This window comes from Dermochelys coriacea, chromosome 10 (genome assembly GCF_009764565.3).
Source record: "Dermochelys coriacea isolate rDerCor1 chromosome 10, rDerCor1.pri.v4, whole genome shotgun sequence".
NCBI classification, from domain to species: domain Eukaryota; kingdom Metazoa; phylum Chordata; order Testudines; family Dermochelyidae; genus Dermochelys; species Dermochelys coriacea.
In genome coordinates, this window is record NC_050077.1 from 10,553,557 (window position 1) to 10,575,008 (window position 21,452).

Sequence of the window (21,452 nt, forward strand, 5' to 3'; positions counted from 1 at the left end):
CTTTTGACCCTCACCAAAGGCTTTTATGGAAACTAAGCAGTCATGAGATAAGCACATAGGCCCTCTCATGAATTAGTAATTGGTTAAAAGATAGGAAACAAAGGGTAGGAATAAATAGTTTTCAGAATGGAGAGAGGTAAATAGTGGTGTTCCTCAGGGATCTGTACTGGGACCAGTTCTGTCCAATATACTCATAAATAATCTGAAAAAAAGGGTTAACACTGAGGTGGCAAAGTTTGCAGCAATAAAAATTACTGAAAAGAGTTAAGTTCAAAGGAGATTGGGAAGAGTTACAAAGAATAACTCACAAAACTAGGTGACTGGGCAACAAAATGGCAGATGAAAGGTAATGTTGGTAAATGTCAAGTAATGGACACTGGAAAACATGATCCCAACAACAGATAGGAAATTGTGGGGTTTAAATGAACAGTTATGATTCAAGAAAGAGAATCTTGGAGTCATTGTGGATTGTTCTCTGAAAACATCTGTTCAATGTGCAGTGGCAGTCAAAAAAGCTACCAGAATGATAGGAACCATTAGGAAATTGATAGATAATAAGACAGGAAATATCATAATGCCACTATATAAATCCACAGCTTGAATACTGTGTGTACCCCATCTCAAAAAAAGATTATTAGAACTGGGAAAAGTACAGAGGAGGGCAACAAAAAGTATTAGGAGTACAGAACAGTTTCCATATGAGGAGAGATTTTTAAAAACTGGTACTGTTCAGCTTAGAAAGGAGACTACTGAGGGGGGAAATGATAAAATCGTGAATGTTTTAAAGAAAGTGAATTGGGAAGTGCTATTTACCCCTTTACATAACACATGAACCAAAGGAAGGGTTTCACACCACACATAGTCAACCCCTGACACTCATTGCCAGGAATGTTGTGAAGGCCAAAAGTATAACTGGATTTAAAAAATAATTAGAGAAGTTCATGGAGGATAGCTCCATTAACGGCTATTAGACAATATGGTCCTGGATGCAATCTTATGCTCTGGGTGTTCCTAAACCTCCGACTACTAGAAGCCGACTACTAGACAACAGAGGATGGATCACTCAATAAATTGCCCTCTTCTGTTCAATCCCTTTGAAGCATCTGGCACTGGCCACTATTGGAAGACAGGTTACTGGGCTAGCTGGACCACTGGTCTGACCCAGCATGGCGATTCTTATGTTCTTATAACACGGTGACTAGATTTTTATTGTTAGCTATTTTAATAGCTAGTTGAAAAGGTTAAAGCCAAGTTTTACACTGTGCTTTTGAAAACAAACCCTGTACTTTCCTGCTATTGTTAGATAACACATAATGGTAGTTACTGACTGTGTTCCCTATTTAGTGATTCTGATTATACATTAGATCAGTACACACAAACAAACAGGAGTTAAATAAAATCAATGCAGCAATGAGGTTGCATTTTAAACTAAAAGTAAGTTGATTCTCTTTCTGCCATGTAAACAATCATTGAGTTGTACCTTTTTCCAAAGCCTATTTATGATGCAAGCCAAAATAAAAAAATCAATACACTTCAATGGCAGGAAACATCAGTGTCTCTGTAACAACAGTAAAAGACCCATTCTTGTTTCTTATCGCAGTCATGCCACCCTTGTAAAGACTAAAAAACACATTCCCAGGAATGTCAGTCAAAAGAAGACACCTCTATCATGATCAATATCGCTAGTAGGCAGATTGTAAAGCTTGTAATAAACAGTGCTTCTGTTCACTTTGCAAGCTAAGAAATCTTCCTAAGCACCGATCAGTGAGTTTTATCAGAACACAAAAGGTCAAAAATATAAAAAGTGCATGCATCTCCAAGACTTACTGAAAACAATTAAGCTCTGTGTTATTATTTTAAGTTATTACTTTGATTCAATCATATAGTACGTGAGTAACTGATTTCTGACAAAATAATGCATTAGTATAATTAATTTAAAGCAACTACATGATGCTAGGCCTGGAAGGGAATAGAAAAGGGGACACAATTGTTTGTGAGATTTTATTCTAATCAAGATTATCCAATAAAAGTGTATTAAGGGTTTTAAAACAATTGTGCAATGGAATGGGGAAAGAGTCAAGAACTTCTGTTCGATGAGAGAAGGAAACTGTTTCCTGTTAACAGAAGCTATAAAACATATCTCTCTCCAACTCTTTTAATTATTCTTATGGTTCTTCCTTATCTTGATTGCATTTGTAAGTGGATGGCATAAACCAATCTATTCATCTTTGAATTCATGAACTAGTTAGACTGATAGAAAACAAGAAGATTGTTAAAAGTAAAAATAGAAACAGTTAATCTACTTTTTAGCAGTGCACAGATTGCAAAAGACAGAACAAAGGGTTAATTCAAACTAGTAAGGGAAAACAAAATAAGAGGTGACACTTAGGGCCATGAGACCATTTCAGGCTGTGGAAAAAAATAGAATTATTTTCCTACAGCCATAAGAAGAGCTCAAAAGCTGAAATGTCTCTTCTAATCTTATCGTTTATTTCTACCCTGAATTTTATTATCCTCTTTGCTTTTATAGATTACATATTCCTGCAGGACCACATTTGTCTCCAGATGTTGATCACTATTAATTCTTTTTGCTAAATGTATTCCTAGATGTAGATCCTTTCTCATGCTGTGTCTTGGTCTTCACACCCTTTTCATAGCATTGCTGTTAGTCTAACCATACCCCTCACTAGTACAAAGACTTATGACACTTACTAGAGCCAGGCAAAGTGCAGGCAGTTGCTATATAAGTTTTTCTCATGTGATTTTACCAGTGAACCTCATTGCAGCATGCTTGGTGGGCATAAAAATGCAAAATCTTTAGTTCATTCCACTCTCTTTTTTAAAGTTGTATAAGTACATTGTAGTGCACAATCAATTTAATATTTAATGTAATTGGATTTTGAGTGCTGAAATCTCAGAAACTTTATTGTGGTTGCAAACTCTGGTTTTAGAGAAACTGTCATTCATTAGCACCATCTGATCAAAAGGGGGTGATTCCAGAATTAAAAATCAAGTATAACAATGTCCTCAATTATTTAATATAACCATAGGTATGCCTACTTCTTAATTTAGGATGTAGTAATTCACCATGGACAAATTATAGGTATTTGTAGTGTGCAATGGATTTCTCATGTGGAAAGTGAAAAAAAATATTTTTCTATTTTAACCTACTTTTCCTTTACTCATTAAGGTCACACAATTGCTGTCTGACACTATCCACACCAATGGTAGAAACTGGCATAGATTGGAACCTCTTCATGTGGGGCAGAGATTGTGAAATCTGAGCTCTGGGGAGCAGTGGTTCAGGTGGAGCCTGCTTTGATTCAATCACTATATCCCCCCCCCCCCCCCAACCGCCACCACATTTACTTAACCTCTTCTTTGAACAAATTGTTAAACCTTCCCTTGCTCTATGTTGTTCATTTGTAATTCAGTGTTGTTTGTAATCAGACAACAAGTGTTGCTGTGGAATGACACATAGTCCACTCAGACTCAAGAGAAATGGGAAGATTAACTATCTTCATATTACTGCAATCTCAAAGCATTTCAACATGATGACAATGGGACAAATTATGACAACTCTTGGGCAGATGCACAGGTAGTAAGAGAGTCCAAGGATCTGTTTTCGCATTACGTACTTGTTAAAATGGCCACCACAATCTCAGGCAAAGTCTATAATTAAAACGTTTACCGTTATAGTAACATTGGTTATAGGTGTGATTTTTATGATATTTTTATATCAGCAAAAGCCCTAGTGTAGATACTGTTATACTACCAAAAAAAGAGAGAAGAGGTTACTTACTAGTAGCTGTTCTTAGAGAGTTGCCTCTGTGCATTCATATTAATGGCTTCTTTGCAAATCTGTACCAGGGGAACTTTCTTAAATAGGCTATGGAAGTAGCCTTGGCCTTCGTGGAGTGTGCCTTCAACCCCACAGGTACTGGTTTCCTAGCGAAGCAGTAGCAGTGTTCAGTACATCTCTTCTGAGACATCATAGGCATAAAGCTACCTGAGGCCTCATGGCAACTTATCTCTGTATTCCGTCCTGTTGGGGGGGAGTGGCCATCAAACAGTAAGTACATTAACTCTCCTAGAAGACGTGCTAGCTATTAAGAATGATTTGATAGAGAGATGTTCTAATTGTGCCCGAGCCAGGGGCTCATATGGTGGACCTATAAGCATGTTATATGACCTATAAGGACTAAATTCAAGTCCCAGGCTCTTGGTGTCCCTAAATCTATGACTGCCAGCAGCTGGGACAGGACGACAGGAGATGGATCCCTCAAAATTGCCTGGCTCTGTTCATTCCCTGTGAAGCATATGGCACTGGCCACAGTCAGAAGACAAGATACTAGTCTAGATGAACCATTGATCTGACCCATTATAGCTGATGTTATGTTCAATGTCTTTTAGCCAGTCTTAGATTCTTCCATCCAAGCCAATCCAAATTTTAAGAGTAAGATTTAGTCATGGTGTAAATATACTATTTTCTTTGTTTGGCAAATTTATGTTGATTTCAATGAAAATTTTCAAAATGAAATGTGTAGATTTGTTGGTTTGAAATGACTTTTCATTTCAAAATCTCTTATAATTTATTTTTAAAATTTCAAATAAGTTTAAAAATGGTCAAAATCATAACAAAACATTCCAATTTTGCTGAAATGAAGTGTTTCTTTCAAATCCAAACTACTTTTTTTTCAACTTTTTGAAGTTGCCAACAAACCAAAAAATTGTTTATTCACCCAGTTCTACTCCCTTGGTAAGTACATGGTACTCGTACAATCCTTACTTGTCCATGAATTCATAATATTTACCAGTTTATGCCATAATTCATAGATTCACAGATTATAAGGCCAGAAGGGACCATTATGACTATCTAGTCTGACCTCCTGTATAATATAGTCCATAGAACTTTTCTGAATTAAATTTGTGTTTGAACTGGAGTGTATCTTTTGGAAAAACATCCAATCTTGATTTCAAACTTGCCAGTGATGTGCAATCCACCACAAGCTTTGGTATATTGTTCCAATGGCTAATCACCCTCATCATTAAAAACTTGCATCTTATTTCCAGTCTGAATTTGTCTAGCTTCAACTTCCAGCCATAGGATCTTGTTATACCTTTGTTGATTAGACTGAAGAGCCCATTATCAATTTTTTGTTTCTCAGGTAGGTATTTATACACTATGACCAAGTGTATCACCCTTTAACCTTCTCTTTGTTAAGATAAATAGATTGAGATCATTGAGTGTATCACTTTAAGGCATGTTTTCCAATCATTTAATCATTCTCATGGCTCTTCTCTGAACCCTCTCCAATTTATCAACATCCTTCCTGAATAATGGACACCAGAATTGGAAACAGTATTCCAGCAGTGGTTGCACCAGTGCCAAACACAGAGATAGTATAACCTCCCTACCCCTACTCAGTATTCCAAGTTCACATATTAAAGGACTGCATCAGCTCTTTTGGCTATAGCATCATAATGAGAGCTCACGTTGAGCTGATTATCCACCTTGATCCCAAGTCTTTTTCAGAGTCACTGTTTCCTATGATAGCGTCCCCCATCCTGTAAGTATGGCCTATCTTCTTTGTTCCTGGATTAATAACTTTACATTTGGCCATATTAAAAGACAAGTTGCTTGCTTCTGCCCAAGCTTACCAAGTGATCCACATCACTCTGCATTAGTGACCTGTCCTCTTCATTATTTACCATTCACCCCATCTTTTTGTCACCTGCAAACTTTATCAATGATGATTTTCTTTTCTTTTAGGTCATTGATAAAAATGTTAAATACCATAGGGCCCATAACTAATCCCTTCAGAACCCCACTAGAAACACACTCGCTTCATGATGATTTCCTGTTTATAATTAAATTTTGAGCCCTGTAAATTAGCCAGTTGTTAATCCATTTTATGTGTGCCGTGTCAAATTTTCTATCATTCTAGTTTGAAATAAAAATGTTGTGTGGTACCAAGTCAAATGCCTTACAGAAGTCTAAGTATATGACATCACACTATTACCTTTATCAACAAAACTTGTAATCTCATAAAAAAAGATATCAAGTTCGTTTGATAAGATCTTTTTTCCATAAACCCATGATGATTGGCATTATGTATATTACCTTCTTTTAATTCTTTATAAAAAGAGTATTTATGATTACATAAAGCTATATAATGAGTTGTAACAGACTTGACTGATAAATTAGTAAAACTCCACTCTTCATTTCTGAAGGCCAATTAGAGCGCCTAGAAGATTGTCATTGGTTGCTATCAGGTTAGGACAATCTGTTATAGCACACCTGTGAATGGAATACTCAAAGTTAGTAGTACTCATGTTAATTGAATGTTACTTATAAATGCAATTACTTTAGATTATAATGAGAAATAAGAGATATTGATTTCACATTCAGTAAGAGTCCTCAAGCTACCTTTTGAACATTTAAACGTATTAAGGAGCTTGGGGTTTCCATATATCATTGTCCATGTTTTGTTTTGTTTGTTGCATGACATAAGGTTACACAGAAAATTTCCTTTTAAGAATTCATTTTGATGACGAGTGGTATAAATTGGAAACAAAGGAAGGGTTAAAAGTATGGGCCCTGACACTGAGCACCCATCTACCCAAGAGAACTGTTCCATTGCTAACTTAACCGATGGGACTCCAGTAGCATAAAGAGCCATGATGCAGTGCATTCACACTAGTTACCCTGTTTTGGCTACTGTTTGCCCTCACATTCACACACTGCATTACTGTCAAACAGAGCAATTACTGTGCCTTTTGGGTTCCCAGCACCTGGTTCGGAAATCTGAGAGAGAAACTTGAGAGTCTTGTGGCAGAAGGGTCTGACTCCCATAACACCCAGAGCATTATAAAGCCATACCTAGGGACCCAGCTCCTGGAATAATGTGATTACGTGATTTGAATTACATGACATGAATCCAAACTTTTCATTAATAAAATAGTAAGAGGGAATCCATTTATTTCACAGAACATGAATCCAGTGTTATATAGCAACTGGTGGGCATCTCAAACCCAGACATTGCAAGTGAGTGGGAAAATGAGGTAGGGTGAGTAGATAGGGAAGGTAAACCAAAACAATGCAGCCAGAAAACAACTGCTGTATTTAAGGGGATATGTACAATTTGGCCAAAATTTTCCAATTGCTGCATTCAGCACTTCTACTTCACTGGTGGTAACAATGGCTTCAAGTGGCTCCTAGAGTTTTAAGCATCATGCTGTCTAACCACTCCTAGCAAGTCTGTAGAATTTGATGCTTAAAATGCTCGTGGTCACTGGTGCCTCTTCTACACTGGTATTCCCCATGTTGGAGCTGAGCCAATGGGAGATTTTAGAATAAGTGTAGTGTAAACAAGGCCTAACACAATGGCCTGTACTGCCTGGGTTCGAGTGGGAAATATGCAGCTGTGGCAATATGCATTCCATTCCCAGCAGCACATATCAGACCAGGTGGGGGAAGAAGCACACAAAAGGGGCCAGGGAAAAAGGAGGGGAAAACCTGCCCTAATGTTTGCCAGATTCCTCTATTTCATTAGCTGAAGATGAAATCTGAATGTCTGAAACAAAGCTCAAGCAGAAGTACTCGAGGAGCAAGTGACGTTCCAAAAAAGTACTGTAAATTACACTGGGCAGGAAAGGCACAAGTAATTAGCACTACACAGATCTCCGTATCTTGGCTTTTCTTATAATTAGCAGACAAGCAATTTAAAAACCACAATCTCGCACAGAATCATTATCATTATTTTCCAAAGGGAGTGTAGAATGCTGGCAGGGAATGGATGACTTTTACTTCACTCACTCAGTCTACTCTCATTACAGAAATTGTTCTCACACTGTTAGAGAAGGGAAATTCAGGAAACAGAAATACAAGTAACATTTCTCTTTCACCTTCTAATTTTCAGTCTTAAAAAAAAAAAGAAGCCACCATTCCTGATCAAGCTCTTCAAAGAAATTTTAAAATATAGTGCTACATCCAAAAGAGCCATTTAATATATGGAATGAATTTTGTGACTATAAATTATATTTTCTTTAGAAAATCAGCATTATAATATCAGAGGTCTTTCCCATCTCAACGGCTCTGATATCTGACACAGGTTTTAAAATATTGAAATGCTTTCTTTTACTGGTAATAGTTTACTTGCAATTAAACGTTAATTCTAAATTCAATATTCTGTTTAACAAGGCAATTAGAGAACCAATACATCAGAAATTAATTAACATTTTGTATTGTGTTTCTGTCAATACTTTTTTTCTCCTCAAATGGCCTCTTTTAAAATGAGGGACTCTTAATATTGTCAAGAAAAGAGGGTGTACACATAGAAGGGATTTAGAAGCTGTGGCATGGCTTATGTTAGCAGCTGGGCTGGAGCAGCTGAATGAGGCAGGAAAGAGGCACTTGTATCAGATGCACCAATGTACCCATGCTTTACTAGGGAAGCCAGCCGGTGAAGTACCAGAGCCCAAGACAGAGGCAGCAGGGCCTCGTGTTCCTGTAAGGGAGAAGGGTGTGCTGCTGGGAGAAAGGACTGCTCCAGAAAGAATAATGTGGATTCAACATTGTAATATTAGTGGAAGTATGCTGAAGCTAGGACAAAAATGTAATTTCTATAAAAATCAGTCCGAATATCAAAGCAGCCTCTCAGGACAGATAAATCAGGACATCCAGACACCCTAGATTAGACGAGGCTATATCTTTTTTAGTTTTCAATTCTGAGAACAGAAGTAGCCATGGAGTTTAATAACATCCCTGCGTATAAGGGCACATTGTTGCATGTTTGAGTTAATTATGACTCAAGATTGTCGAATAAGGGGCTCAATTGGAATTATTTAATCAAAGATTATTAATCAGAGATTAGTACAACACTACATAGAATACCGAGAGAACTATACAGAATACTGAAAGAATAGATACATTATCACCTTTTGATGTGATGATGATGATTGAAGATAAAGAGCTGGTTATATGTCTCTCCTTCACTGTATCTGGAGGGATGCAGCAGATTCATTCCCCAACTAAATTCCCATATTAGTGTCATTATACAGGATTTCCAAACAAAGAAAACCTTTTTTGCCAAAAGAAATATGTTTTGATGTCTTTTGTATACATTCTTAGTTTGCCTGATTTATGTGTGAAGGCATAATTATTTACAGCAGAGAGGACTAACAAGATAATATAGTTCAGTGGGTCTTTCTTCCCCCATAATTATTCCTTTTTATCTGCTGTGAAAATTATCCCTTATCAGTTTCCCAGGTTTACATATGCTTAAATAAGCACATATATATAAAGGGAATAGTTTCCCAGACTATCTGGAGTTCTATGGACATAGAGGCGCCCAAGATTGTTAAATACAGTCTAACACATAGAATTCCTGAATGGAGTTATTTATCAATCAAGGACCATTGTTTTGGACCTTAGAATTCAACATACTCTTTGGTTATAATCTAAAGATGCAAAAGAATAATGTATAAATCAAATATACAAAAAGTAAAGGACTAAAAGGGTTAATATTTACTATCAGATACTAAAAACATTTATCCACAACCAACCCTTATAAAGTAATTGTCACCATATTTATCCAGTAGAAATCAACTTGAGGAAATCTTTGTTTGCAAAAGCAATCTGGCTATGGGAGGGCATTCAGAGGCTTCCAGTTCCCCATAGCTCAAAACACAATCACTAATTCTATTAATAGTCTCATTTGTGAGCTTGCCTTACATTGTAGTGTTGGTTTAAATATGTGTGTTGCAGTGGCGATCAAGCACTAAATTAGCTCCTTACAGCTTCTTTAACTTGAACCTTCAGAGAGTATAATCCTAACTGGAAATAACGTTAACTAAAACACATTTATGTTTACACTGAAAGGCTAAAATCACAGCCAAAAAAAAAAAAACAATACAATTGTTCCACAATGGATTTTGCCAGACAATGTTTTTCAAAAATGGCACACTACTAAAAGGCAAAGATCATATAATTCTTCCAAGTCACAGTTAATGTCTCTAAGGCCTTGTCTAAAGCAAAGTGAGATTTTCTGTTGTGCTTCTTAGCGAGGCAACACAAAACTTGCATGTCAGGAGGAAGGGGTATTAAGGTCGTTTTCAACCATCTTTGTGCCCTCCTGAACTTCATTTGGAAAGATCATTAGGTGCTCCACTGAGACCCTCAGCAATTTTCAAGTGGTCCATGAAAAAAAAGTTTGAGAACCACTGCTTTACAGGACACCTTTTGAGGGGCCAAGGTGGGTAGGGAAAATGGAGAGCTTCTTTGGAGACAGAGTGGCCTTCCTTGGCTGGGATGGAAAACTCCACTGAACATGTGCTCAGAAAGAGCCATATAGTTGCTATCCTTCCTTTGACAATTTTATTCTTCACTTCTTAACTTTCTTTTTGACTGGATGAAGTGGTTAATGAAAGGGCAAGACTTCATGCAGATCCATCATTTCTTTTGGCATTTAGCTTCAGGAGACCTAGTAACTCACGAATGGCATGGATCTTCATCAGTCTTCAGCAACTAAGCCAGAGGTTAGCGGTCTATTACAGGAGCGGGTGGGTGAGGCTCTGTGGCCTGCAATGTGCAGGTGGTCAGACTAGATGGTCATGATAGTCCCTTCTAACCTTAAAGTCTATGAGTCTATAAATTTCACTCTTATACATCTTTCATCCAAAAGTAGTACTAACTACACAAACCCCATAAAGTACTTCACAAAGACACTGTTCACTACCACTGAATTGAAATACTGTAGTTTAGGTGATACTACAGTCTGCTTCAGACAGAGACAGGCAATACCTTTAGGACCCCATGTAGGACATTTTCAACCTGTTCTATACCCAGCATCATCACTAAACTGTTCTTTCCCTTCATCTATGCATCAGTTTGTGTCAATTTTGTAACTCTGGCTGTAAACTGGCCATTTAGGCAGTTTGTCAGGAAATTCATGTAAAATGTTGAGGGGTTTTAAGTCCTGCCTTTGCTACAAATTTTGCGATATAGGAAGACTGTTGCTCATACACAAGTTGCATAGTGCCAAAAAAGGTAGAAACTGCCAGATATGATGATTTAGAGGAACATACTGTAGCGCATGCTATATGGGACTATATAACTGATCTAAAAAGTCTGGCAGTAGCCAATACCGGCATCATCAGGAAAAGGTGAAAAAAACTCTTAATGCATGTTTTCATTTGTACAGTGTCATACACATGGCCAAATTACTTCCTGTGCCTCTCAGATGATCAGCATGTAGTAACACTGAACACTTATACAGTACTATTCCAAATGCTCTACACACATGAACTAATTAATCCTCACAATACCCCTGTGAAGTAGGTTAGTAAGTATTAGCATATGCCCTGAAGCATGAGATTTGATTAATTTTATCATTATGTTAGCTCCTATGTTACTAGTGGTCATAAAAAGTTCCAACAATGTTTTTATAGCCAGCTACAGCATTTGAGCTGAAGGCCTCCTGTGGCAGTGAATTCTACAGGTTGGACATGAATATAGGAATATTTGTTTTTATTTGTTCTAAATCTATTTAGTAAACCATTGCTCTGATATATTGACACACTAAAAGAAGAGACTAATACATTTTCATTGTGTCTTTATTTCGAATATTGTGCCTCAGTACAGAATAATCCTGGCATTTTTGATATCTTCTCAGACAAGTCCAAATTCAGCGGTGATTACCACTGAAGTAAACTGAGATCCAGAGTGTAAAGCAGAATAGATTATGTCCTCTATGGAGAATAGTCTTTCCATACCTTTAACCATTTGCATTGCCATTCTTTGTGCTATCTCAATCCCTGCTATATATATTTTAAGGGAAGATGTCCAAAACAGGATACGTTACCCCAGATGAAAGCATACCATTAGTTCAGTATAATGGCATTACTATATCTTGTGTCCCTATTTTAAGGCACCCAAACATCCTATTTGTTTTGTAATGCCACAACCCACTGGACAGATATCTTCATTGAACTATCCATAATGATTCATTGAGCTATCCATAGTTTTCCCTCCGGGCATCCCACAAATTCAAAGCCCATCAGCGTATTTGAGAAGTTTATACTACTTTTTGCCAATGTGCAATATATTACATTTACTCAAGTTAATTTTTTTCAGGCATCCACCTGCCCAATCAACCAAGTTTAAACACCTAGAGCTTCTCAGTCCTACAAAGTTTGACTAAAAACCAACAACTTAATGTCATCAGCAGATTTAACCAACTGGATGTCTCTTCCTTCGCCCAAAATTATTAAAGAATACATTAAAATATTGGACCCAGTACCAATGTTATTAAATTCTGTTCACTCTGAAGGGCAACCATCAACTATAATTTGGTTTCCTATTGCTTGGCAGTTTTTAATCTGCAACAAGACTTCACTCCCTTGTCTTGTGGTTATACATTTTCCTTAAAGATAAACTGAAGAGTTCCAAGTTAAAAATATGTTTGTAGGGTTCCAAAAGCAGAATCTATTAAATGGCTATTTTGAAAAAAAATGTAATTAACACAGTAGTTTTACAAAATTGCTTCTTCAATTCCTGAGAAATCTGAGCACCAGATTTTCTGGTTTTCTCTGCAACAATAAGTGACACCGCAATTACCATAATATAAAGCATGGGAATGAAAAAAGCATATAAAATGAAATAGTTCGTTCAAACTCAAGCATATGGTACTGTATTTATGATGACGACATTTAGCCTGGCAAAGAAACCAGAAAGTCTGCAGTTCAGATTTCTCAGAATTTTTGAGAGCTCCAGAAAATACGCCACCATAGAAGGGGGAAGTATTCTTATTCTTATTACTGAGGTGGTTATATGCATTTTATTTAAATACAAAGCTTGTTTCAGTTTTAAACAGTGGATAATATATATAGTGTACTGATTTCCTGGTTTGGAACCTTATCAAGGAGTTTGGAATTTTTTTTCTTCAAAAACCTTTATTATTCACCACTAGTAGTCTATTCTGAGTGAGATTATCAAATGTTCTTTTTTTTAAAATCCTAGTAAATTTTATACATTCAGTCATTTTATTTCCTAGTTTATCAACTATAAGAATTGCATAATCTTTATGTAAGAGCTGCATAATCTTCTCTGATAAAAACTGTGCTGGTTTGATCTGATTAGTTTATACTTAATCAAGTGTACTTTTTTAATCTTACAATCTAAACCCAGATTCTGCAAATACTTATGCATGTGAATGCAATGGATGCATTCAAGTTAAGCATGTGCTTAAGTGCTTTGCTGGATCAGCACCTTGCAGTTTTGTGTCCTTAATATATAAGAATATAAAATGACTTAAGGATTCTTCTTTAGGGGATTCAGTCTCTGTTAAGTCCACACTGAATCACCGTGAAAGTGCCTTTGGAATGGGAATTTCCACAGTAATGATAAATGAATACACACACACACACACACACACACACTTTCTCATCTCCTTTAATTGGCTCTTCACTTGAATTCTTAAAGAATGACAGCAGACCAGTGTATAAAAGAGAACCAGATGACAATTTATTTGGATTTTCAAAAAGTCTTTCCAAAGTCTCTCACCAAAAGCTATTTAAGAAACTAAGTAGTCATAGGATACGAGGCAAAATGTTGTCAGGTATCAGAAACTGGCCAAGAGATGTAGAGAGAGAATAAATAATAACACCACCACCACCTAGCTCTCATATAGAACCTCTCATCAATAGATCTCAAAGTGCTTTATGAAGTAAGCTTCATTATCCCCATTTTACAGATGAGAAAACTGAGGCCCACAGAGTGGTGAAATGACCTGCCCAAGGTCACCCAGTAGCCCAGCATCTCGATAATTGCAACATCCTTCTCTCTGGCCTTGACAAATGCAATCTTGTCCAATGTTGCTGCAATGTTGCTGCTGCATCCTCCTTGCCTCTCGCTTTGACCATGTTTCCCCTCTCTTTGCATCCCTCTACTAGCTCTCTTTTCACTATTGCATCAAAAGTGCTTGTCTTAACCTTTCAAGGTCCTCCATAGTCTATCCCCACTCTACTTATCACCTCTCATTTGCTATTGAGATGTTGACCCTTGCCTCCACTTGACCTGTGGTGCCAGCCTCCACTGCCCACTTGTTAAACTTTCTCCCATGCTGCCCTCAGACTTGGGAGGAGCTGCTCATAAACATCTACAAAACTAACTCATTATCCTCTTCCAAAACCCTCCTTAAAACACTCCACTGGCATGATGCCTACAAAGAAAACCCCAAAACTGACAATGACTAGGCAGCTGGTGCGCTGAAACTACTGCTTATCTTGCTGATCTGTCATCTCAGTGTTTCCTTGTATTCTCTAGTATCAGAGGGGTAGCCATGTTAGTCTATATCCACAAAAACAACAGAGAGTCCAGGTGGCACCTTAAAGACTAACTGATTTATTTGGGCATAAGCTTTCGTGGGTAAAAAAAATCCCACTTCTTCAGATGCATGGAGTGAAAATTACAGATACAGGCATCTGAAGAAGTGGGTTTTTTTACCCACGAAAGCTGTTAAGTCTTTAAGGTGCCACTGGACTCCTCATTGTTTTTCTTGTACTCCCTGTCTGCCTTATCCATCCTGCTGTCTCTTGCCTTATATTTTGATTGTTAGCTCTTTGGGTCGTGGAACATCTTTTTATTTTATGTTTGTACAGCACATAGCACAATGGAGTCATTATCCATGACTCCATTGTAAATGCATGTAAATGAAAATGCGTCCGATGAAGTGAGCTGTAGCTCACGAAAGCTTATGTTCTAATAAATTTGTTAGTCTCTAAGGTGCCACAAGTACTCCTTTTCTTTTTGCGAATACAGACTAACACGGCTGCTACTCTGAAAATTATCCATGACTGGGGCTTCTAAGTGTTAGTTGCTGTAGTAACAGTTATTATACTATTAATACTAATATTAAAGTATACAGTGACTTACTTCTCTCCATTCTGTTGAGCTATTGTGCAACCCCATTTTATTCTTTTTTAGTAGACTCTGATTTTCACTTTCATATAAATTAAAATGCCACTGCTACCACCAGACTAAGACAAAATGAGACTTATTACTTTTATTTCAAAGTCAAGTTAAATTTCTAATTTCTAACTAATATTATGGATAATGTCCAGCTTTTTTAACCTTTTAATACCAAAGAATAATATCTAGTATTTTTTATTCCCTGTTCTGCTAAAGGGCATTTTGCTGCTGTGCGTCATGGGGGAGAAAGATCACCCTTTGCAAGGTTGCTACTTCCCCTCCTGTGCATATGGGTGGGGACTGGGTGAGCATAGCCCTGACCGCATCCTCATGGCAAGCATAGCTGAGCTGACACAAAGTGGGAGGGTTACTTCCCACTGCCAATAAATCAGGAGTTATGGCTCTGTTAATGAAATGGGATACCCTACTGGAATAAGTAGTAAGAATCAAAATGGGGGAATTTTTTAAAAAAGGTTGACCCCCCCCCCAAAATTAAATTTAAAAATGGGTAAGACTACATTTTATGTTAGCATTTTATAAAGTACAAATTCAGATTATTTTATGTAGTTCTAGTAAATCCCTTTTGTCTGTTTACTAAGAGGAGACATTCAACATTTCCATGAGAGTGAAACGTTGACGACCATTTGCTAAAACATGGAAGTAAAAAAAAATCCAGATTTTTTAAAGTGCTTTGATAATCGTGTCCAAGAAAGACACTACTATGATGTTATTTCACAGGCATGAATGAAACTTTAGGGACTGCAAGATTTAAATGATTAGTGGATCAATCTGCATCTATCTGGACATTTTAGATCAATTTTCGTATTGTTTCTCCATTCTAACCTAATGCATATGGTCTTGGTATAACTCAAGGGACCTCAGATAAAATAAGACAAATTGTTTAAAATGATTTGGGTGTCTATTATGCTCTGACATAAAAACCTGCCTGTCATTACCTAACACAAACTTACCCACAGAACAGAAAAAAAAATATTTGGAATACTTAATGAACATATATTTTGCTATGATGATGATTAACACATAGCACCTAGCAATAACTACTGTCATTTATTTGAAAAGATGAAGCAAATATCCTATTGGGAACTCTCAGAGTACCCATAATTCATTAGCCTCTACCAATAAATAACACAATAACGCTAAAAGGCATCAAGTATCAGAGGGATAGCCATGTTAGTCTGTATCCACAAAAACAATGAGGAGTCTGGTGGTACCTTAAAGACTAACAGATTAAAGACTATCTGTTAATCTTTAAGGTGCCACCGGATTCCTAATTGTTTTTCTAAAAGGCATGGCATAATCAATGACCTGAGCTACACATGGCATAACCTTTTTTTTTGAAATGCAATATATCAGGAGGTTGCTTAGATATTTTTCAGCAGAGAAAACTATACGTTTTTAAATGACGTTAACATTTTAGCTCTTAATTCAATGGAATGGCCTTTTTTCCCATGTGGAGTTTTTTCTGAATTAAAATTGGTTTATCATGTACAATAAGAAGGTGACAAGTGAAATTGTACCTTTATGCATCTTGATTAGTAAAGCTCAGTGCAGTGAACTTTTTTTATTCAATGAAATTAACACTGACAACTATGGATTAAAAGCTATCAGGCATTAAACTATTAAACCTTCACTTCTTTTTACTTCCATTAAACAAAAAGATTTTGCAAACTACTTGTCCATTAAATTATCAATAATGTATCAGTTTACCCCTGCTGATGGAAGTCTAAATATTCAACACATTGTGAAGACAATTCACAAGGTCATATTTCCACCCCTCTAATCAAAATGGTATCTTAGCAAAAAAAAAAATCATAATACTGTATTGTTTGTCTACTGAGAGTCAGTTTAGACAATATTGCCAAATCTACCAGGGGTGGGGGGAAAGCAATTTATGCAGGCCCTGGCACACAGTTAAAATGCTAGCATGACATTCATTGCTCATTCTCCAGTGTTGTATACTGTGGGGGGTATCACCTGCTTATCCAAGTACTTTTATGTATCCCTGTCACCATAGTGTCTGAATGCCACCCAAGTATTTTAAAAAGAAATCAGAATAATCAGCCCTCTTCCCAGCCTAAAGGAGAAATAGCTTGAATTGTTTATAGTTTGTGACTCTGGGTGTAAAGAAATTATTGAGGAAAAGCAAAGTCAAAGAGGGGAGGTTTTGCATTTAGTTCTGAAAGTGGTTAATTCAGTGGTAATTATTATCTCTTGAGGTATTGACATCCATAGTCTAGGTTCAGCTCCAGTGAAAATCCTGTCTCCTGCACACACAAGAAGAATCTGAACCTTTTCAGGGCATTTCCATTTACCTCTGCAGCCTCTTGGAGATGGGATATGAGTATTTTGTGATCAGTGCTATCAAATACCATAGAGAACTACAGCAGAATGAATATGGATGTATTTCCCATGTCTGAGGGCAGGCTAGGGTCATCCATCAGAGCAACAAGTGCTGTCTATATATGGTACACTGGCCTGAAGCTTGACTGAGAAGGAAGATTCAGGACACTGGCAACTGACAGGTGGAGCTGGAGACGGAGATTGTTTTTTTGCTACCCTCTTGATTAGTTTTATGAGATGCTTCATGCTATCTGAGCTCTGTGGTGATAATCTAAGGCCTTGGGGAAATCAAGAAGTCTCCCCTGCCATCTTCGCCCTAGAGGGAGCACATCACAGTTTCCTCTCTCTTCCTGTTTAACAAGAAACCTCCATCCACTATTTCACTGAGTCTCTCTATCAGCACACTTATCAGTACACAACTTATTCCACCCGCTTACACCCCCTCCTGGGACCCATCCGGCTGACATGACGGAGTAGTGTCAGGAAGATGAGGGTAGGGTAGTTTGTGGAGTGTAACACCTTGTAATAGAACAGCTTTGCTAGGGATCCCAACTGACTCTGTCTCTATTTTGCACCATATAGTAGGAGATTAAAAGGCTACGGCATTCTAATAAAAAAGGAGATGAGAAAATGATAAACTGTTGGTCAGTTGTAGATATGCATGCTGATATTGTATACAACTAATTGCCTAATTTTCTTTTTTGTAATGCTCTATTTCTCAGTAAGGAGCCACAATGAAACAACATTTTAATGCACACTGCTATAATGATTTACTACATGTATTTGTTTAATGGACAGTATAAAGGGAAGCACGCAGTTCAGCTTGCAAGGATTCTGATGGCAACTATCCAGTACTAACTCCATGTGTTGGGACCTATTGGCCAGTTTACTTTTTCCCTGATCTTAACACTTATGCTAGGTTAGGAAAAATAAAGAGAAAAATCTATATGATGTTTTCCTTATTTTAAGGTTTTTTTAAAGTAAAATGTTTACAAAGTTAACACTGGGCTTTGGAAGGGTGTTCTGTCCTAGTGTCTGCAGGTGCTGTTGGGAAAACAGCATTTGCAGCTGTCTTCCAGCAGTCACTGAAATTTACAAGTGTTCCAATAAACTCTGCTTCTGGTGGCTGTTTGCTCCCATTATGGTTCCCATGGAAACAGGTGATGGATTGCCAAAAATGAGAAATGATGCTTTAAAATAATCAGTGTTTTGAACCAGCATCTATTATAAAAGCACCTCACTCTTTTTCCTGTATTCCTAAGGGAGTGAAAATAAGAACACATGGCAGCTGGAAGCCACAAACAAAGTTGGTAACTCTTGCAAACGTCATTGGTTGCTGAATGACAACTGCAAATGCAGTTTCATCAGCACCACTAAGACATTTTAGTAAACAGTCTCTTTCAAAGTGTATGTTTGAACTTTCAAAGAAAGAATTTATAAATTATTATATTGTACACAAAAATCTTTTGTTTGACTGATTTCAGTAAGGTACCCCCAATCATGTGTGAGAGTAGCCCACAAAACATAACAAACATAGGTTTCTTTTAAACCATTCCCTCCCACTCTATCCCCAACTCTGCCTTGAGAAATGTAATAGCCAGTAATACATATTCCTACAACAGGTAAGAAGTTGCCTGAACTGAATATCTACATAATCAGGTATCTGTAACTCATGTCCTTCCTCATTCTCCCTGCTTTTTAATGTATGTCACATCCTTATGTCTCCATCAAGCCTATCATTTAGTCCCTAATCCTGCAAACACACATACAACTTCACACACATGCATAAGAATTTGCAGAGGCAGGGCCTTATATTGTAGGCTCCTCAGGTCAGGAACTCATTGTGATGCTGGCAGACCAAGTGCCAACTCATGCCAAGGCCCTTAGGCCCCAGCTGAACACTGATGAACGCAAAGCTGGAAACCAGTCTTACTCACCTGTGTGTTAGTATTATTAAAATAGGTATTAGATGTATAAAAATGTGTTTAGACTTTATGAAATGTTTGTAGGATACTGCATGTATTAATCTCCCTTAGCATGTACCCCATGTTATCAGGTTAGATCAACTGTTTGCATTGTAAGCCTCCATAATTGTGTACTCACTAAACAGGAAAGAAGCATTAATTAACGTAATGGCAGGGCTCCTACAGAAGGTGTTAGGACCAACACATAAGAAGGCCCATTGAAACCAAATGAGCCATCATGAAAAATCAAAGGAGAAAGACTTTGTTCATTGCACCCCATGAAGAGCAGACCCCGCGAGTGAACTCATCTCATCAGTTTGAACTCTGGGAGGAAGGGAATAAAAACCCCTGGCAAGAAACAACTAGGTCTCTATGCTGCTTCGACTTGGTGTGGGCAAGATTTCTAAGCATAAGCAAAGGTTCTCAGTGCTTGGCCTGGGTTAACCCTAAAGGACTTCTAGAGGTTGCATATTACAGCAGCTTCTATTACTTTTGCCTGGGTGGCAAGATAGACTGGAGTACCAAGGGGTCTGTCTGTGACTCCATGTTAAAGCTATTATAATGCCTGAGGAATTCACACTTGATACTTTGTTGGTGAAATCTAAGCATAGAACTCACAACCAGTTTGGGTTTATAACCTGTTTCTTAACGATCTGCCCAGAGGGTGGTATGCACACTTTTGAGACACTCGAGACAGCTTGATCCCCATCTCCCTTGTGATTTTTTGAAATGTTACCAAATTTGTGACTTCTGTAAAGTAGCAAATAATAGTACGCTCATGCAATATTTAAATATGTGTGCACACTTTCACAAAAGAGGGGACAATTTTAACTTACATCAGTGAGATGGATTTCTACATGAGTATTTTGAGGCAATGTTTTTCTCACTTTTAATTGTTAGGCTCCATCAAAAGGTTTCACCAGAGACAAAATCATGCTTCTCCTACAGATCAAACAGACCCATGAAATCTCAGACTAGGCATTTACAATTTATTTATATTCATTTTGAATCTCCTAGATGAAGGCCAGACACAAAACAGCTAGAGATTCCACTCACAACTAACGATCAGAGATAAGCCACAGGCAGGCTGCCAGCTCCTTCCTTCCTCTCCAGCTTTAATTAATGTATGGTTTGCGTCACATTTATTTCCATGGACCAGATTCTTATGACTCAAATTGAATTTTGTTCAAAGTTGACCTGGTGCAAATTGACCAAAAAAGCCACAAAATATCCGAACGTTGTATTTTTTTTTCTGAATTAGGCTTAAAAAATTTTATATGAAAAGGAATCTTCCCCAAACTGACAGGATTCTAAAATAATTCAACACAAATCCCCATCATGTTATTACTAATTTACTCATCTTTACGCATCATAAAAATATTTACTAGGTATCTGAACCAGACAGGATTTGCTTGCGTCTGCACAAGAACAAAATTAATGTCTCATCATAGTCTGCAGCAACCAGTACTGACAGATGCATTTTACATGAGTCAGTTTCAATTAATAAAATAAAATTGGTAAACACAAGGCATTACCTAGTGTATCATTTGATAAGTCACAAGCATTTTGCATCTATTTCTGTAAAAGTAAACCTATGTGAGGTGGTCACAAGAGTATAGATCTGAAGTATTTCAACTTTTCAGGCAAAACGCAGGATTCTTCTGTTTGCACAACCAACTTCCAAGAACGGCTGTTGCAAAAACAGCCAAGCAAATTTTGTCTTGGTTACGATAAGAATAATTCACTTGCAGAAAGCACAATATATGAGGGTGAGGTAGATATCCAGTCATCTCTAAAAGAAATAATGCTTTTATAAAACCTACTATTTGTTATAGTTATTTGACTTAATCTCAAAAAATTCTGATAACATAAATCACAGAAGTGAAACTCAAATTCTGTTTTTAAATCCTATAATCTTCCTACCTACAAATTGGAGATTCTTTCTTGAAAAGATATATCATGGGTACTCTTTGAAAGAGGAATGTTATTCATTCTCTTTTGGCAGTTTATATTTACTCTCAAAATCCATTTGCCTCTAAGAACCTACACAAACTTGTAAATCAACTTCCTAACCTACAGAGTTAACTGAATCATCTTTAATACTAAAAGGCTCCTGTCCAATGAGGATTAGCTTCCCATTCTCCTTACTTTCACCA

The 21,452-nt window shown here is 37.2% G+C and overlaps 1 protein-coding gene across 2 annotated transcripts in view; it reads right to left on the reverse strand.

Moving 5' to 3' along the window:
- The window catches only part of SDK1 (sidekick cell adhesion molecule 1), a 684,215-nt gene that overhangs the window by 366,064 nt on the left and 296,699 nt on the right, over window positions 1-21,452 (reverse strand). The gene's annotated exons all lie outside the window — the stretch shown is intronic.